We start from the raw sequence: 19,003 nt of genomic DNA on the forward strand, positions 1-19,003 counted from the left end.
CAGCAACACTCTCTCATAGACACACACACAACAAACATCCATCTCTGTTGCTCTACTACGTCATCTGGTATAACTGATCTGATTGGCTAAGAGCTACCTACAGACGCTTTGATAGACATTCTAAGCGCCCAATAAACGGCTCCGGAGGATCGTAAACCACACCTCCTCTACGGAGAAATCCATTGAAGGTGTCCAGACCTAATCTCCAATGAGATTTGGTCTGGTGTTAGCCAGGCTAATGACTACGTATTAAAACGTATAAATAGAGACTGAGTCCTTACCACCTGGCCCTTTGCTTCATGCCGTCCCCTCACTCTGGCCTGGCTTTGGTGTCTCTCTTGAAGCTGTCGCTAACAAGTAAAGCCAAAAAGAAAAGCCAAAAAGAAAAGATCTTTAAAAGCTATAGTGGAAAATCATATTTTAGTGCATAGTTTTGTATTGTCGTAGAGATAGAATTACCAAAATTGAACCAAAACTAGCACATACTGTGTATTTTGGTGTTTTGGAAACATATGGTCTTCAGTCCTGCCGGTAAATTGTGTTTAATTTAAATATGTAAGACAAAGAATGAAAGAGAGACGGAGTGACCGCAGTGACACAGACAGAGGAGCAGGAGGATTGTAGGCTGCGCTACACAGAGATTGGCCGAAACATAAGCCGATTTAGGACTTGTTGAGGTTAGAGATGAACCCGTGGCACTGACGCGTACATATCTGAGAGGGCTGTGGCGGAGCAGATGGAGAAATAAAATGAGATAGAGAAAATCAATCCTATCAGACAGTAGTGGTGGTCATGTCATTTCAAATAAGGATCATATAGGTCGCTCTGCAGCTCAGCCCTGAGCAGCTTTCTCTTTATTTCTGGTTAGTTATGTGCCTAACTCCAGCTCTGCTTCATAGTCATACAGATGTATAAAATATGTGGCCTTTGTTCTCTAAAAGACACAAAGGAAGATGGAGATTTCTTGGTATTTTCTCTTACAGAGAACAGCGTTGTCAAAAAACATGATCTCTTATGTCTTTCTATTGAGCTCAGCAAAGATCACTTCGTTATCACTTATCTTTTATCACCATTTTGCTCTTTTTAGTGCCACTATACTGTCCACGACGATTTATTGTTTTCAAAGGGATCTTTGCTTCTAAACGCTCAGAGGGAAATGTTATATTACTCATATGAAAAGTTTGGCAATGGATTTGAGGTAACTTTGAAGGATAAAAGAACTCTTGCAGCAGCATTTGTTAGTCTCCCTGCTCTCCTTTTTTCCTGAAATGTTTTTACTGTCTGACTGCACGAGTTGTCGCTTCCAGGTCTTCCTTGAAAAAAGCAATCCTTGATCTCAGTGGAATAGGACCATGAGAGCTACAAATACAAACCTCACACACCCACACAACATGAAACATGTCAACAGGAACCAACTTTTCCTGCTGTATACTGATAAAAAAAAAAAAGTAAAACTTATCACCTAAAATATCCACCAAACTTTATTTAAATTGTACTGACAGATTATAAGTACAGTGTATCCTGCAACAACATGGTGTTCTTTGAATGCATTTGATTGCCTTGAGATACCTCACCATTAAAGTTGTTTGTGTCTTTGTTGCTGCTGGTATACATGGCAGGGCTAAATGTACGTTTTGTTGATGACACTAAATTTCATGTAATCATATGGATGAAAGGGTTTCCTGCATTCTCTACAGTGCTGCTATAACACCCTACACTTAGGATGTGTTGTTTTTAAAAATAAAGAAAAAAGCAGAAAAGAGAATAATGGTCTCATATAATGCTGCACATTACATATTTCTCATGAATGTCTGTTTCAATAAATCATATATTGTACATCCCATTGTAGTCAGGGATATTTGCTGTCTTCAGGAACATCCAAACAAAATAACACTAAGCTCTCCGATCTGAGATTCTGGATATGGGTGATGAATGACTGTCAGTTTTTATAAAATCAGTGGAGCCCTTCAAAATAAATCTGATCTTTTCTATCTGCACAAACAGCATCGGATCTCTTATCCGCTCAGTGTAGGAGGGCGGTGTTTCATCTCTCCACTTTAGTACAATCAGCCTTCTGGCAATCAGAGAAGCAAAGGACACAAGCATTTCATTTACTCTGTGGAATGCTGGTTTATTCTACTTCAAATACTGCTTTCTGCTGATGGACTAAAAATATATCTGTTTGGTTCTCATAGAGAAGATGTCAAGTCCAAATTGTGTGGATGAGTTCCCCTGTTTAATGTTTTGCGCCTTAACCCTATAAAGTCTTCTTTTTGGTTACAATAAATCATACATATTAAAGTCATGCCATTATTTTCATCTGTGTCACTGCACCCTTCTTACGTGGGTCTGCATTATGGACCTCTCAGGTCATCTGGGCCAAGTCTGCTTTTTGTGCCTAGATTAAATTTTCAGAAAGCATTACATTTGTATGCACCATAAACTCCCAGAAAACTTTAGGTCTGCTGCAACTCTCAGTTCCTCTAACTCAAGGCTGACGACTTTTTTTCTTTGCTGCTGTCTTTTATTAAATCAAATAATTCAGTCCTAGACTACATTGTGGCTTTTTTTCTTGTACTTTATACACATCTTATACATAGCTTGTTTTAGTTTCTTTATTTAATGTGACATTTGTGATATGTTTAATTTGCACATTGTCTTGATGCTTTTGGCTTTTTGTGTGAAGCACTTTGAATTTCTGAATGTAATTTAAAGTAGAATTATTTGATCAGTGAGCCAGTTGAAGCTAAATTTCTATCTGAAAAACTGTGGCAGGATTCAGTTTCTGTTTTAACTGGATGAATAAAGTGAAAACAACACAATTGTTCTCTGAAATATTTAATGATTGAATCTTGAAATAATAGTGAAAAATATGACTTTAATCTTTCAAAGGGACATTGATAGTACTCTGATCATTTTTTCCTAAATTGTACCGAGAACATGGTGGACTAAAAGTTAATATGACAATACTTCTACAGATGTGCAGGAGAAGAGGTCCTGTCAAAGCTTTTAAAACCACAAATGGTATCTTTGTCCGCTGATGGAGTCTACTGGTGCTCACTTTATTAATACTTTCTGCCCACAAAAGAAGTGGAAAGTTAGAAAAGCTAAACCTAACAAAACTGTGGCTGTTTCACAGCGCTAACAATGTGTTTAAAACGGTGATGCAGTTATATATAGGGATGTATTAATCTCCTTGAAAAAAATTTGGAAATGCTCATTTGGGTCATATGTGCGGCTAGGAACAAACAACATATGAGGTTGTATGGTTGGGAAACTTGCTGAAAAATGGAACATTAAGGAGCTAAGCTCGAGACATTTCCGTAAATTTTTATATTGCTATATTCTGAGTGTGATTTCAATTGCAAGGAGTTTTGGAAGCAAAAATAATTCAAAAAGAAGGGAGGGATAAGAGGCAGCCCTATAGGAAATAGTTAGTTTTGTCATTATTGGTTTGCATTGGGGAATGAGGAGGTACTGCTGTCACTTTTCCAAATTAAGCCTGGTTAGTGTTCAAGGGTAAATTATAAAATGTCCCACCCACCTGGCCCAATACTGTCACATGTCGAGTTTAAAGGAAACGATGAGAAGAAGCTGCTTGTCAACAACAAAAATAGCTGATAGTCAGGCTGGTGATTGTGTGTTCCTTCGGGTTGTGTGTTTAGGAGACCATTAGAACTCTATATGTGCTTGCAGGTTCATGCTCTGATATCAGATCTATATGGTTCAGAGGCATGACACTTCAGTGTTCAGGTATTTTTAGATGAAACATGTTTTTCATCCTGCGACACAGTAGAACACAAGCAAGCTAACAATGGTGCAGGTTTCTCTGGGAGAGCTTAGAAGTTGGCACAGTTACTTTTCTTCACACACACACAGGAAATCACAGCTACACCGCAAAGATAGATGTGATAGAATGAATAGGAAGTAGGGAAAAAGCAATAAAAGAAAGGAAAGGGAGGGGAATCGTAGCGGTATAGGTGGAAAGTATTGAGGAAGAGTGGAGGCGTTAGTTGTGAAAAGAGGACAGTAGATGTGTGTGCATGTAATTGATCGCAAGAGGTTTGGCATGTGTGTGTGTGACGATAGGGGTCATCCTGATCCGTCTGCGGCTCAGTCAAATGTCACACGTTGACGAGTGCAGACACTGCCGACGTGTCCTTTGTGGCTGTCACTCTGATGTGACATGCAAAGATCGCAATCTTGTTTACTCATCGACCTATACCTGCCTAGGAGTGTGTTTATGTGTGTTCGTGTTTGTGTGGTTGAAGAGGAGTCTTCTTTTCCCCCCACAAGCCTTCCCACAACTGCTGTGAAGTGGACAGAAAAAAATAAATGAAAAACAGAAAAAATAAATAAAGATACCACTCCCGATGTCTCTGAACACTTTGTGCTGCTTTTCTGAAGCGAACCGAGGGGAGTCACATTCCCCGCTGTATGAAGAATGACACTGGGGCATTTCATATATGGGAGCACACACAAACAGCATGCTGCAGGGGACAACAAAGATGTGACAAGGGACAAGGTCATCATGCTAACCTCAGGGCCCAACTACATATGTCAGTCACATACTCATGCTGTCAAGATCAACACCATCATTTACTGGGAAAAAGAGGTCACACAAACTCATGGTGCAAATGTGTGAGCTTGCCTCAATAAACATATAGACTGTATATACATTCATGGGGGAAAAAAATTGGACTACCCTTGTTTTCTTCAATGTATTGTTCATTTTAATGCCTGGCACAACTTTGTTTAGACAAATATAATAATAACAACAAAAATAGCTCATAAGAGTTTAATTTAAGATGGTTGTCTTGATAATGATTTTGGTTATTATCAAGAAAACCCTGGACAATGGCTAGATCACAGCTTTTAAATTAAACTCTTATGAGCATTTTTTTTGTTATTATTATATTTGTCCAAAAAATGTACCTTGAGTTGTACCAGGCATTAAAATGAACAATAAATTGAAGAAAAAGGGTGGTCTAATAATTTTTTCCATGACTGTATGCACAGTATATGTGTGTGAGAGAAACATTCACTAATGTGACTTCCACAGCTTTTTCTTTTGCTGCTGAATGAACCATTGAATGTATGTCAGTAAAGCAGAATATAAATCTTCGAGTATTAGCTTGCAGACTTATATGTTTAGCATCTGTGTCCTTGTTAATGCATTTCTTTGTGTCTGAGGAACACTGCCATGCTTTGAGCAGTCATCCAACTGAAAAGGCAGACACACAGTCTCTGAAGTTGTCAGGGTCTTCCCTATGGGTCATCAATTTATATTAATGTGAGTGAATAAACACCCAGCAGTGTTTTTGTGTGATTGTGTAGAGAACTGTGTGCTATTTCACAGGGGATGATGTGTCTGTTCTTTCTCTCAACAGACCTCCCTCTGCAAGATGAGACCCCAGCTACGTTTATTCTTTAATATAGCTCGAATGATATTGTTGGAGCACAAGAGAATCCGTCTTTTCAGCAAATGCCCCCAAATTATTTGTGTTTGCATCCTTGTGACAACACTTTCCTGTTGCCTGTCATGTCATTGACTAGGTTTACATGCGCAAAATATCAGCCCAGACAATGTTCTTACTAAGCTGTTTATATGACTAATGAAAAATAATATTCCACTAATATTCCCCCGTACATGAAGCAGTGCAGCATGTTCTCCCGTCAAAAAACGTCAATAACGATCATGTGTAAAGGCAGCGAAAAACGAACAATACTGACAAATTTCACCGATCGCAGCAATGCATCCGCTTGGTTAAAAAACCTTTAATTGGAGTGTGAGGTAGTGGATGTGTGAAATTATGTTCAAAAACGTGATTCATGTAACTTTTTAACGTAACTTGCTGTAATCACGTGAGCCTTGTATTCACTTCCAGAATTTACGTACATTTATTTACTGTTTAAACCGCCTTTTTTGCCCAAAACCCAACTCAGTGGTTTTACAACATAAATCCACAGAAAATGCAGCCTTTTTCACAACCACAGTGTGTGCTTTTTTTGGACCGCGCCATTATACCGCAAGCCGCGATAAGTTCATATGTGCCGTAATTTATTGTACTGACACACGACCTCTTCTGTCGTTTATGTTGGAGAACTTGTTGCAGCAGTGCATACTCCAATTATTGATTCATATTTTGCTTATTCGGATGTTTTCCACCCTTGACACCTGTGAGCATAGTCTCCCTCTTCGATTCCTTCAGCCACCTTCTTGAAAAGCTTTGCATTGTGATATTTGGATGGTGGTAAAAATATTTTTTAATGAATTCATGTGGCCTACTGCATATTAATATTTTGCTCAAATGTAATTATAGCATGGTACTAGTTGCCATCTATAGATTCGTTTGAAATTTTTTTTTTGTAAGTAACCCTGAAAGCAAGTCAAATAAGGAGATATTTTAGTCAACATATGTAATCTCCATATTAATGCTTAAATCTCATGAACACCTTAAGGGTAGACAGTACAAGTGAATCAATTAACTTGTAAATATCACCATGAAACTTCCCCAGTTTGTTATTCATATTAAGACAATGGGTGTTTTTTAACAGTAGAAGTTTTTGAAATGTTTAGAAATGGAAATGAGGTGTAAACTCATTAAATATATAAATCATATAAATATATTTCCAGGACATACATTTGAACATTGGATAAATCTCATTTCATGGTTATTATTCTATTTTGTTGATTCTTGTTGTTGACGGGGTTTTTTTGCAGAAGGAAATTGGGATATATCCTTTTATCATTTCATAAATCAGAAAATACTGTCAAAAGATATCAATTTTCATCATGTTTTTCGGAACACAATGTTATATAAATCAGGGTATGAATGATATATAGATAAACATCTCTGTAAAAACCTTCAGAATATAGTCAAGAATAAAACTGGTGAGTTTGGTGTATGTACTGTAAGTGTAGCTGAAGTTGAGATTTATGGCTCAGAGCATGAGAAAAAACTCTTTGAGAAAACAGCCTTTAAAGATTTCATACATTCTTAATGGAAATGACTGTTTGAAAGCAAAATATTGAATCTAATTCATAGGAACAACCATATAGAACATGTAAAATGCATAATATTGTGCAGGAGAGTGGGAGCTTTCTAAAGATGCCTGTGATGACTAAGTTTTGACTACACTTGCGGTATTAGAATAGAAAGCTGACTTTTAGATAAATCTACAGGCTCAAATGGATCAAATATAGTAAAATATACACCTAAATGTTTGATTTGGAAGTTTTCTTTCCACTATTCCCAAAACATCAAAATTGACCAGTGCAAGAAAAAACGCTGTTTTTGCCTGTAGTGTCTAGTCTTATTTGGAAGAACACTGAGAAGAAAATACAGAAAAGAGAGTCTGACTGGCATTTATCCTTTAGATAGCTGCAGCAGCACTTTAACACGAACTGGTAAAAATGACCATCAGCTGGTGCAGTGTACTACTTCCCTAAGAATAATGCAGGACCCAGTGAATACAGTATGATAGTCCTGCATGTCTCTTCTTCCACAGTGTATCAGTGTTAAACTGATGGTCGTACTGACTGGAGAGCTTGCTGCCACCATCATGTGCTGCTCCAGACTGTCTGTCCTGTCTGTGTCATCTCCTGCTGCATCTTTCATGACAAACTAGCCAAGCCCCTTGTTGACTGTTCATGAGGAGCCTGAATTTAAAGTCCACGAGTTATTTCAAGGAAAGGCCGCTCTGCTTCAAGGACCCACTGTCCTGCTTTGAAATGATAATGTTCACATGGCCATGTGGAATAACAGATGCAGGTGAGGAGGGAGGAAGGGGATGGATGGAAGGATGGGGAGATGCTGAATAATGTGGGGATGTAGGATATGGGTGGATGGATGCAAAATAGGAGGATAAGTGTATTGGTTGAACGCAGATGGACATGTTAAGAGAGTGACAGAAAAGGACAAAGATTGATGGTTTGGAGCGAATGAAGAGATGGAGAGGAGGAAAGAAGAGGAAAGTTATGGGGTACTAGGGATGGGAATAATTAATCAATGACTGACTAATGGTCATTAGGAATTTGGTTGATCACATGGAATTTTTAATCGATCTGTGTATTTTTTAATTTTATCTATGACTGCGTGCGTATCAGAACTACTCTCTGAGAATTAAGTAGGATAAAGCTACAGTTTGCAAATTGCAATAACAATTATAAAACACAAGAAATACAAGAGTATTAATTTGAGCAAAACTAGTTTACTGTATCAGACCTTGCTAGCATGAATTAATAGGTTTAATTTGATCCGAAACTTATTTAAACACAAAACACACTTAATTATGCAAGATTACTGTGAAAACTAACATCATGCCTCTTTGGGGGCTAAAACATAAAACATTGAACTCCTTGACGTTATCTTTACAGATTAATTTCACTTAGTGAGTTATTTTTACGATCGACAGGAAGTCTCTTTTTCTTTCAAAATAAAAGTGTCCGTTATCAAAACAGGCTTTTGCATAGTACTGTATATATATTTTTTATTTTGCCCATGTATGCATGATTTATCGATACTGGAGTATGTATAAAACATAGCGATTAATTGATCATTAACGTTATAGATGCTCGAGTTGGCAGGTTTCTCCCAAACGCCCATCCCCTATTGGGTATGGTAAAATTTAAGGAATAAATATGAGTACAGGAAAGTAATAATATAAAAGATGGAGGGATGAAGAAGAACGAAGGAGTGAAGGAATGAAAAGAGACCTGAGGAGTGAGATGGCCTAGAGATGTTTTGTTGTTATTTCCATCTACCCTCTCCTTGTCTTGCTTTTGGAGATAGTGACCGTCAGCATACCCAAACCTTGAAGAGGGAATAACAATTTTGTGCATTAGCATATGTTATCGTTTAATGCATGGCAGTAGACCCAGTATTTATGAATAAAAACAATTTTCTACCAAAGTTAGACATGCAACATCCAGTGCTTTCATCTAATAGCCTGGAGCTGTGCCATTGACTAACAAATAAGGAGCTGACTTTGTGACTTGTGTAAACTTTATTTGGGGCTGTTTTCTTCTATGCTTTTTGGTTAGTCAGTACTATTATAAAAATGAGACCTGGAAAATAAACTATTATCTCTATAAATCATCATGGTAGTGATCATCCTAAAATATTACATTCCCATATATTATTTTGGTCACAGTTTTTAAAGACATTGTTAATGTTTTAAATGAAACAAAACTACATGGTTAGGATTAGGAGAGAGAATACTTACATTGTTAGGTTAATATAAGTCAACGTGACTTTTAGTTTAACACACGACACAAACCGTAAAACTGCAGGAGTCTCTTTTCTATGCAGACTTTGATTAGAAATACGTCCAAAAACAAATGTTAACAAGAGAAAAAAAATGTTTCCCTTGAAATGCATCTGAGAATACAGTTTAATTGTATAGGAACATCATTTTTAGGAAACAGAGCTGGTTAGTTTAAAATGCCTTCCATTCAACATATGTTCAGTTATTAGGACATGGACTGAATGATTTCTATTTTCTATGAAGGTGGCCTTTTCCTGACTTTAACTAAGTCATTCTAGTTGAACATACTTAACTGTACGCCCAATCTCGAAACTTAACTATACGCTCAACCTTGAAATCTCATTCTCATTTCTATTTTGTTGATTCATGTTGTTGAGGGGTTTTTTTGCAGAAGGAAATTGGGATATATCCTTTTATCATTTCATAAATCAGAAAATACTGTCAAAAGAAATCAATTTTAATCATGTTTTTCGGAACACAATGTTATATAAATCAGGGTATGAATGATAAATAGATAAACCTCTCTGTAAAAACCTTCAGAATATAGTCAGAAATAAAACTGGTGAGTTTGGTGTATGTAAGTGTAGCTGAAGTTGAGATTTATGGCTCAGAGCATGAGAAAAAACTCTTTGAGAAAACAGCCTTTAAAGATTTCATACATTCTTAATGGAAATGACTGTTTGAAAGCAAAATATTGAATCTAATTCATAGGAACAACCATATAGAACATGTAAAACGCATAATATTGTGCAGGAGAGTGGGAGCTTTCTAAAGATGCCTGTGATGACTAAGTTTTGACTACACTTGCAGTATTACAATAGAAAGCTGACTTTTAGAGAAATGTACAGCCTCAAATGGATCAAATATAGTAAAATATACACCTAAATGTTTGATTTGGAAGTTTTCTTTCCACTATTCCCAAAACATCAAAATTGACCAGTGCAAGAAAAAACGCTGTTTTTGCCTGTAGTGTCTAGTCTTATTTGGAAGATTGAAAACACAAAATAACTAGTTTGTTATGAGGTACGAGGATTTTAAGAGCTAAATCAGCTTGGATATGTAGAGTACTTGAACTATTACTTAAAAAAATGTTTTTTTATATTTGGTGATGTTTAATGTTGAATGACTGTATGTGTCCTTCGTAATTCCATATATATATAACCCAAAGGGCTTAATGCCACCACATTTCTAAAGATCTGACTCAGTAATTCCACGTTTATGCTTAATTTGACTATCATGCACCAGAATGTCTTAGTGTTTAATATGAGTAACACAGGTCTCATCCAAAATATTGTTTATTCTAAATTTTGATAATAATGTTGTGCACCTTGGTAACATGTATCTTCTATTGATGAGCTCTCTGTGTCTTTGAACCTGTGAAAATGTTAGTGAGGTTTACATTCTACTCCAAAACAGAAATTATTTTTATTAAAGATTCAAGGATATGTTTCCCCAAAGGCTCTCCGCTCTGCCAGAAGCAGAAGGCAGGCATACAATAAAAATATTGAAATACAGTTTAGGAGTTCTTGAGATAACACTCCATAACACAGTTATGCATGTTTAAAAATAAACACGACGCTGTTGAACTAAGATGAACTTCCTCTGCTATTTTCTGAATGATACTTTGTTATGCAGTCTCATCCCGATGACAAAGAAGGTCAGGAGTACCTTGATGGGATCCTCGACATGTTGCCAACACTGATGAGAGGCTTACGAGTATGAAGGAGAGTTAATGATAGCAGTGCTGCCCAGGTTTATATTTATCTCTATTTGGGCACTTGTGTACAACTTCAAATCTCTCTCTCTGCACAGCACAGCATCCTATTCATGATTTTGAAAAGAGAGACTTGTACATTTAGAAAACTAAGGTTAAAGCCACCAAGTGGGCAATATCCAACTGAAATGTTTACATCAGCTGAAATCATGTGTCTCACAAGAGAAAAGAGTATAAACCTCACATTTTGTAAGCTTAAAACAGCAACTATTCAAAAGTGTAGATTATAAAGATTATGTCAATCCAATAATCAATTAATCAATTGTAATTTCTGACATCTATTGGAGTCAGAAAACAGTGAGTGTCCAGAACAGTTTGGTGTTATGAGGTTTCTCCAAAGCAAAAAGGAGGTTGGCTGAACTGTGTATTTAACTATGACATTTTACTTTATCTATGTGAAGCAGGCACCCAGGCTCCCATACATTACTTTCCCCTCCACCGTCATGCCCACTTCCACTGCTGATTTGCATCTACAACATATTCCGAGCTGCTCTGCATCCATATTTTTCCTCTGTCCCATCATCATCTCCCTGTACTCGGAAAAAAGGGACTTATTTTGCCTTCTAGTTATGTGTCAGCCCCTTTAAAACGTGTCTGTGCCGTGCAGTCTTAATTATATCGCATTAGCCGCCATATCACGCGGAAAGGCGTCTGAGTAAAAGGAGTCACTAAACACATTTGGCCTGTAGCTTTAGTCCTGTGGGTGCTCGGAGTCTGGCTCCTGTGCATGAGTGTGTCAATGAGTCAGTGTGTGACTACATGGAGTTGCATGTGAGCAAGTAAGAGTCTGTGTGTACAGTATATACGTGTCCACATGTATTGGTATGTGTGTGTGTATGTGTAGCTTCTTTTTTTCTGATGTGACATTTGAACTGCGCATGTAAGTGTATGCGGGCAGTCATATAAATGCATATTGCTTGGCTAGATAGTCTATGTATGTCTGTGTGTAGTATATGTCTCCAACCAAGTGCATGCATATTGTCAGTCTATTGGCCCATGATGTATACCATTTGATCCACATTTCTCAGTCAAATTGATGCAGGCAGTGTCATACAGATGCGTATTGCCCAGGGGTTTCTATCCGTCTCTTCCAATCCCCTGCTACCGTGCAGCTCTGTGGTCTGCGCACAGATGTAAACCAAACAGGTCATCTGAAATTAATTTTCTCTCTGTCCTTTGAGATTTAGCCAGCAGTTTACAATGCAAACTGATAGGGTTTGTTTCAACATGTAATCTCCCCTCTTGTTAAAATCATCTTTCAAACTGCTGTGTAATCTTCCAGGGGATTATTCTTGTAAAAACGGCATGAATATCCCATCGCCTGCCACCAACTGTCCCCCTTCACATGGACAGAGTGAGGACAGTGATGCAGGACTACTTGTTTCCAACTTTCTTTTGACATCAATCTGCAATATGTAGTTTTGGTGAGATTGAAAAGAAATACAACTGTGATCTACGTACTGTATATTCACTTAGAACAGGGGTCAGCAATCTTTAGTAACAAAAGAGCCATTGCTGGCCAAATAAAGAGAAAAAAATTCAGAATGGAGCTGAAAACCTTATTATGAGCCTTACAAAAAAGATAAAACAGCCTAAAACTGAGTCTAAATTAACCTACCAAAATTACTAATAGGTCATAATGAGCATTTATTAATATGTTTTTGTCAAAATGCAGCGAAGGCCCAAGTCCAAATGAGACTGGACACCGAAGAAATATGTCAGGAGATTTGATTCAAAAGCTATCCTAGCTATGGAAACTCAAAACTCGAATTGAAGTTGGCAAAATTTGGAGGTTAAACTGGACTGTAGACTTTCGTAAGCTATGGTCTGAACAGTTGACACAAATGTTTTTAAAAAAATGTTGATACCGTACATAAGCTACACATTTTTAAAATAAAGAATACAGATGCTGCTTTAGGCCTACACCAATGATACATTAAAATAAAAATGTAAAGAAATGTTTAATTTCGTATAAATTTTTTTTGTCAAAGCCACAGGGAGCCACTGCACATGGCCTGAAGAGCCACATGTGGCTCCGGAGCCAAGTGGCCTTACCCCTAAAATGATGAGATTCCAGGCCTGGGCACAACCCTTCAAAGCATATTGAAAATGTTTCTGACGAACAAATTCCCAGAGACATTGGATGTGTGACAAATGTGACAAAACTGGGGCACAACCGTAACACAGCTGCATCCATTGGACATCCGTGGTGACATGATGTAACAATAGCAGTGGTTGTAGTGTGTGGAAATGAGGCCCCTGTGTGCATATTTGAATTTTAGGGGTCTCTAAAATGTGTAGATAGTAAGTGCGTGCACAGAGCAGTCATAATTTGTAAAATGACTGTGTAATCTCATTAAACATGAAGTGAAATGATGCCTTAAAAAAGATGGCCGCTCGAGTCACAGGGTCAGTCACAGTCCCCTGCAGGCACTGCAAATGAGTCCTAAAATAAAGTATAATAGTCTCCAGTTTAATTTCATTTTTAAATATCCATTTTAGACCTACTCTGGACGGCAATAGTAAATCAACGGATGCAATGAATGCAAAGTGCAAAAGCTCAATATTTCTGCAGTTTTTACATCTCATTTAACAGATAATACTCATATGGTGGTAATCATATGGTTGCTCCCAATACAATAACACCATAATACACTGTATAATGGACGGTCTCTGTGTACAATAACAATAATAGACAAGGAACAGTTAAAAAAGGCACTGAAATCTTCTCAATATGTGCAACTTAAATTGAACAAAACATTTTCAATAGGAGATCATTACAAAAAAATTAAATTATGTAAAATAAATACACTGGAAAAGACCAGTGACCCATTTTGGAAACTCTATTCTGGTTTATAAATAAGGTATAACGTGAAGTTACTGCAGCTTCAGCACTATCTGACCCAGTCACAGTGTCACAGGCTTTTTCCACCAGCCAAGACTCCTTTAGGGCCCAGGGAGAGATTTGTTAAAAATCAGAATGGATGGCTATTCCAAGGCTTTTCTGCTGATAGTCATCTATTGTGACTGGGTGGACACATTAACGCTAAGGGGGAGGAGTATGAATCACTCCTGCTGCACCGAAATAAACTACATTCCAGTTTTTCACATTCTCCCTGTCTGTCTCTGCTTTTCTCTGTCTGCTAATATGAGTTTTTCTCTGCTTCGTTCCCAATGCAGTGTTATAAGTCTTTGTCTTGGCTCTCTCTGTTTGCACACAAAGCCCACTGACTAATTCAAAGTTGAAACTGTACGCATTTCCATTCATAACCGTCCCCTCATTAGTAGAAAGCCGTGTACAGTTGTGAATGAACGGCTGTAATATTCTGGCAGCTGTTTACTTGCTTTTCTGCAGTTTATGTTGATTAGTCTCTACTGAGAGACAGACAAAACACTCTGGAGGATGTCAATTTATGTTTTTTCCTCCAACACAGTCTCCTTAATTAAGCACAGTCAGCCTCTTCAGCGTTGATTTACTATAATAAGAATTAAGATCTTTATTCCATAAATCCAGGATGCCAGTGAGTGCTACTCAGAAATCACTTGGGTTGCCACCTGCTTTTTTTCTTGTCAAGATAGGGGTGTGATTAAAATCACAATTTGGGATTGTCAAGTACCCTGACTGAGGCGAAGGAGCTCCAGATAGTTTCAATTAGAGAACTTCCATTGAGAAATCAAAATATTGACTTGAGCATGTAAAAAGAGAACAGATAAGCCTGTCTTTGTGTTCTCACAGAGGTTGAAAGGGAATTTTCACTTGCATTTATTATTTCTTCTACAAAACAATGCAGATGGTGATATGTTTCACTGAATTTTTTTTTGCTATGTATGTGATCTATCTCCTCCCAGCCTCACTTACTGGACACACTCCAATTTACACAGGGACCAAACAGACGTCATCACCCTACCCCTCCACACTGTTTTCTCCCATCTGAACTAGAGGAATACATATGTTAGGTTGGTGTTTATAGACTACAGTTCAGCATTCAATACCAAAGTGCACTCCTAGCTGATCCTCAAGCTCAGAGAAGGACTAAACGCTGCCCTCTGTGATGGATTCTGAGCTTCCCGATGGGCCGACTTGAGGCTGTGTGGATATGCACCACCGCATCCTCCACCCTGACTCTGAACACCGATGCCCCCCAGGGCTGCGAGCTCAGTACTTCCTGATCACGCACCACTATAGGCAGTTTCCAGTGGTGGAATGTTACTAAGTACATTTACTCAAGTACTGTACTTAAGTATTTCCATTTATGTAACTTTATACTTCTACTCCACTACATTTTGAGGCATACATTGTACATCTTACTCCACAAAATTTAGCTGACAGCTTTAGTTACTTTTTAGGTCAAGATTAAACATTAAAAACATGATAAATTAAAAGTGATTAGACTGTTTAGCAAAAGGTTTAATAATGTGAGCAACATTGAACATGCTTCATGTACGTGCAAATGAATGATCTGTTTACACTGCACTTGGTTGCATTTTAGTCTATTGAAACACCAATATTGATCTATCTATCAACAAGATCTCCAACCTAAACGACAGAATACGATGTCAGTAAAACCCATAACGACACATATGAGCGTGGCTCACGTTCTAAAATAGCACACGTCATTATACATACACGTGCGGTTCGTGGTTGTAAAAAAGCTGCAGTTTCTGTGAATTTTGGCTACAAAACCACTGACCTAGGTTTAGGGCTAAAAATTTCCTGGTGTTATAAAAGACAGTTTAAACAATAAACTAATATACGTAAATACCAGAATTAAAGTAGTTACAAGGGTGCCGTGAGCCCCGGAAGTTACGTAAAAAATGTAAGTTACGTAAACAATGTAACTATCTATCCATCCATCCAACCATCCATCTGTACCTCTCTTCCTGCTACTCCGTCATTCTGCTATCATTCATCTCCAAGAGGCGTCCACGTCTCCACATTATCTCAGGGCCGTCTGTGCAGCAGATGAGTGATGGATGGAGGGAGTGTTTGTGCTGGCAGATGAGTGGAGGGCTAAGGTCTTCTTTATCCATCCGCTGCCTGTCATTGCTTCACATCAGGCTTTTCACAAGTTGTTTCTTTCTGTCGCTCTCCCTCTCCATCCTCCTCCTCTCCCCTCCTGACTTGTACACTTTCATTACGTTGTGGCAGGGTTAAAAGGTGAGAGTGCTCAGGCCCCTCTATATTGCCCTGGCGCTACGGCGTGACTAGTCATCGATCTAGCTTTTAAACTGACTCGCAGCCCACCACGGGTCTGCGACAGTGACACTGAGGAGTCACATGGGGGCTGAAAGAGATATGGTCAGTGTCCGCAAACTGATGGACTGTCTGAGTACTGTGGCAGCGTCTGTCTGTGGTGAGATAAGCAAGTGTAGCGCGGTCGTGTCAGCTCCACAGAGATGTCCCTTGACAGATGCTACTACAGGAAGTTGTTTTTTCACATTATATTTTCACACATTCTTACAAATAAAGATGTTTTTGTTTCTTATTTATTTTAACATTTATGCATGACATACAGGATGATTACTGACAGCCCCTGCCCGCTAAAATACTCCCTGAATCCACTTTTCTGACATCTAGTGTGGTACAGCAGAATAAATATTCCAAACTACTCTATTTATATTTCGTTCCAAGCCAGCAGCCATGCACTCTTTCCCTCAATGTGGGTATTGATCAAGTAATGTTAGTCAAGTGGTATTCACAGACTCTGACACCACGATGCTGACCTGCCCGCTGGAATGTCCATCCGCCTGCTCTGCCTTGAACGTTGTTGCTTCTCTTCCATGTTTATGGATGAGACATAAAAAGACACGAGCAGAATTCTAATCACCAGAATCCAACAGAAATCTTGCACACACACACAAAAAAAAAAAACAGAAACATCTAAATGACTGAAATATTTAGGCTTCTCTCTTGCATCAGTGGGTAATATTGTGTCAGGCAACAGTGGAGATACAAGGTTTCTGCAGGCTGCCGCAATATTAAAAAAGTTAAGTGTTTGTAAAAAGCTGAGTGACAAAACACTGTGAGTTGTTTTGGCCTGAGAGGAAACAGACTATTTTGTCTCTCGCAGTTGGTTTCAGTTGAACATTTTGTTGCTAATAGCAACCACCACTGACACACTTCCATGTTATCTCTAAATTCGCTCCCTCATTCTTTCATTCGTCTACTACATATGCTCTGTCCCTCCCTCCAGCCACTTCTCCAAACTCACTTATTGCCATTCCCTACCTGTCCACCAGATGTCCTCAGTCTTTTCCACCTTCATCACCCACCTACTCACCTGTTTCCACTTCTCCTCATCAGCCCTTCAGTATAAAGCCAACCAGCTGTCTGTCTTCTGTAATTTGTTACCTGGAATCTGAAATGTGTTACCTGCCTATTTTGAACCTCTAATCAATATTTTGGACTTTGGAATTCACAGCTGCTCCCTTTGGATTGTACTCTTGTTTTGACTCAGTTTTCACCTGCCTCATAATTCCTGTACCTGCCTGTCTGTAAGTCTACATATACCTTCACTTTGGGTCCTTACCTGTTGCCTTGTACTCACTTACAGTGACAGTAATGAACACAACAGTTACCTCCATAGAGAACAGTAAATTGAGAGTTTGGACACTAATCAATCATCTTAACTTTGTGTAGGTGCAGTCTGTAATCTGTCCTTTTTCTCTTCCAGTTTCAACGCATTCCAACTGGCTGGTCTAGTTAAACTGAATAAATAGCTTTTTAAGCATTAAAACATTTCTGGACGATAAAGCTAACAAAGTAATCACACTCGTGCTATAAAATGGAAGATTTCATAACTATGTAATATAGAAGCACTCTAGTTAATGCAGCACATTGCATTGTGGGAATGTTTGCAGATAGCTAACATGTCATGGACACTATTTTTTCCCTCGACTTCAGTCTTTACCTTTACCCTGCCTGTACTCATGGTTTTGGTATCTCATCTTTGACTGATTTGAACATGCAATAATTAGATTTGCTGTGCAATACATAGTTTCACATGTACTTCCTGTCCACAACATTTACTGGAAGTTTTTTTTTAGCTTCCTGCAAAGCTAAGTTGTGCATCTACACCTTCAGTGAGGAGATAAGACAAAGACAAACATTTAACTGCATTTAACATTTAACTGTTATTTAAACTCAGAGTGGAGAATTTACTGATTGCTTGCAGGGACTGGCCACTGATTTCAGGAGGGTAGGTAATGTTAAAAGGTACTTTCGTAAATTTATTCAAACATATTTTTGTAAAAACACCAAACATTGTCATTGTTTTAAACCCAGGGATAACGCTGTAACATCAGGCCAGACAACATGATGCTGACATTGGAAGTTAAAAGAGACATCAAATGCCTTGTGACCTCCAAAACCAGTGTTTCAATGGCTCTATGGATGAATTTCTTATTCTTTTGTCCATTCACTGTGTGTGTGTGTTGTAAAAGAATATTAGTATTTCATGCTCCCACATGCATATATGTATTGTATACATTTAGTCTGGATTAAATGAAAAACATCCTTGTATTTGAAACGTAGACGAGCTCTGAGCCGGACTACTATGTTTTTCAATCTCCATATAAGTTGACCTTGCTCAGCCCTGCCTCTGAATAACTCAAATGAAGACGTTCCCATGTGTAGTACATTCTGTATAATGTGCAAATGGCTGCTGCAAAGTAAAAGGTCAAACTATTGTTAGATTTGTATTCTTAGAATTTATAGACGAGCAAGTGGAGGAAAATAACTGACATCATCTTTGCATCATTGCAGATACAGTAATCATTTTCCAAAAGATATTTGCTTTTTATTTTTATCTTTTTGCACACCACGCATCCTATTTCGATGTGAGGTTAATGGGCTGCAAGACAAGAAAGTTTAGAACAGCTCAAATTAGACTGACATCTTTACACATTTCAGCCACATGTTTGAGTCTTTTGCATGTGCAAAGGCTTTAACCACGTAAA

General features: G+C 38.1%; 1 long non-coding RNA gene across 1 annotated transcript; it reads left to right on the top strand.

Moving 5' to 3' along the window:
- Window positions 1-17,407: 17,407 nt before the first annotated feature.
- LOC131978101 (uncharacterized) lies at window positions 17,408-18,623 on the top strand. The gene is made up of 3 exons (XR_009394930.1): window positions 17,408-17,539; window positions 18,193-18,243; window positions 18,330-18,623. It is a non-coding gene; the product is annotated as an uncharacterized LOC131978101 (long non-coding RNA).
- Window positions 18,624-19,003: the final 380 nt, after the last annotated feature.

Source organism: Centropristis striata, chromosome 9 (genome assembly GCF_030273125.1).
Source record: "Centropristis striata isolate RG_2023a ecotype Rhode Island chromosome 9, C.striata_1.0, whole genome shotgun sequence".
In the NCBI taxonomy this organism is placed as follows: Eukaryota; Metazoa; Chordata; class Actinopteri; order Perciformes; family Serranidae; genus Centropristis; species Centropristis striata.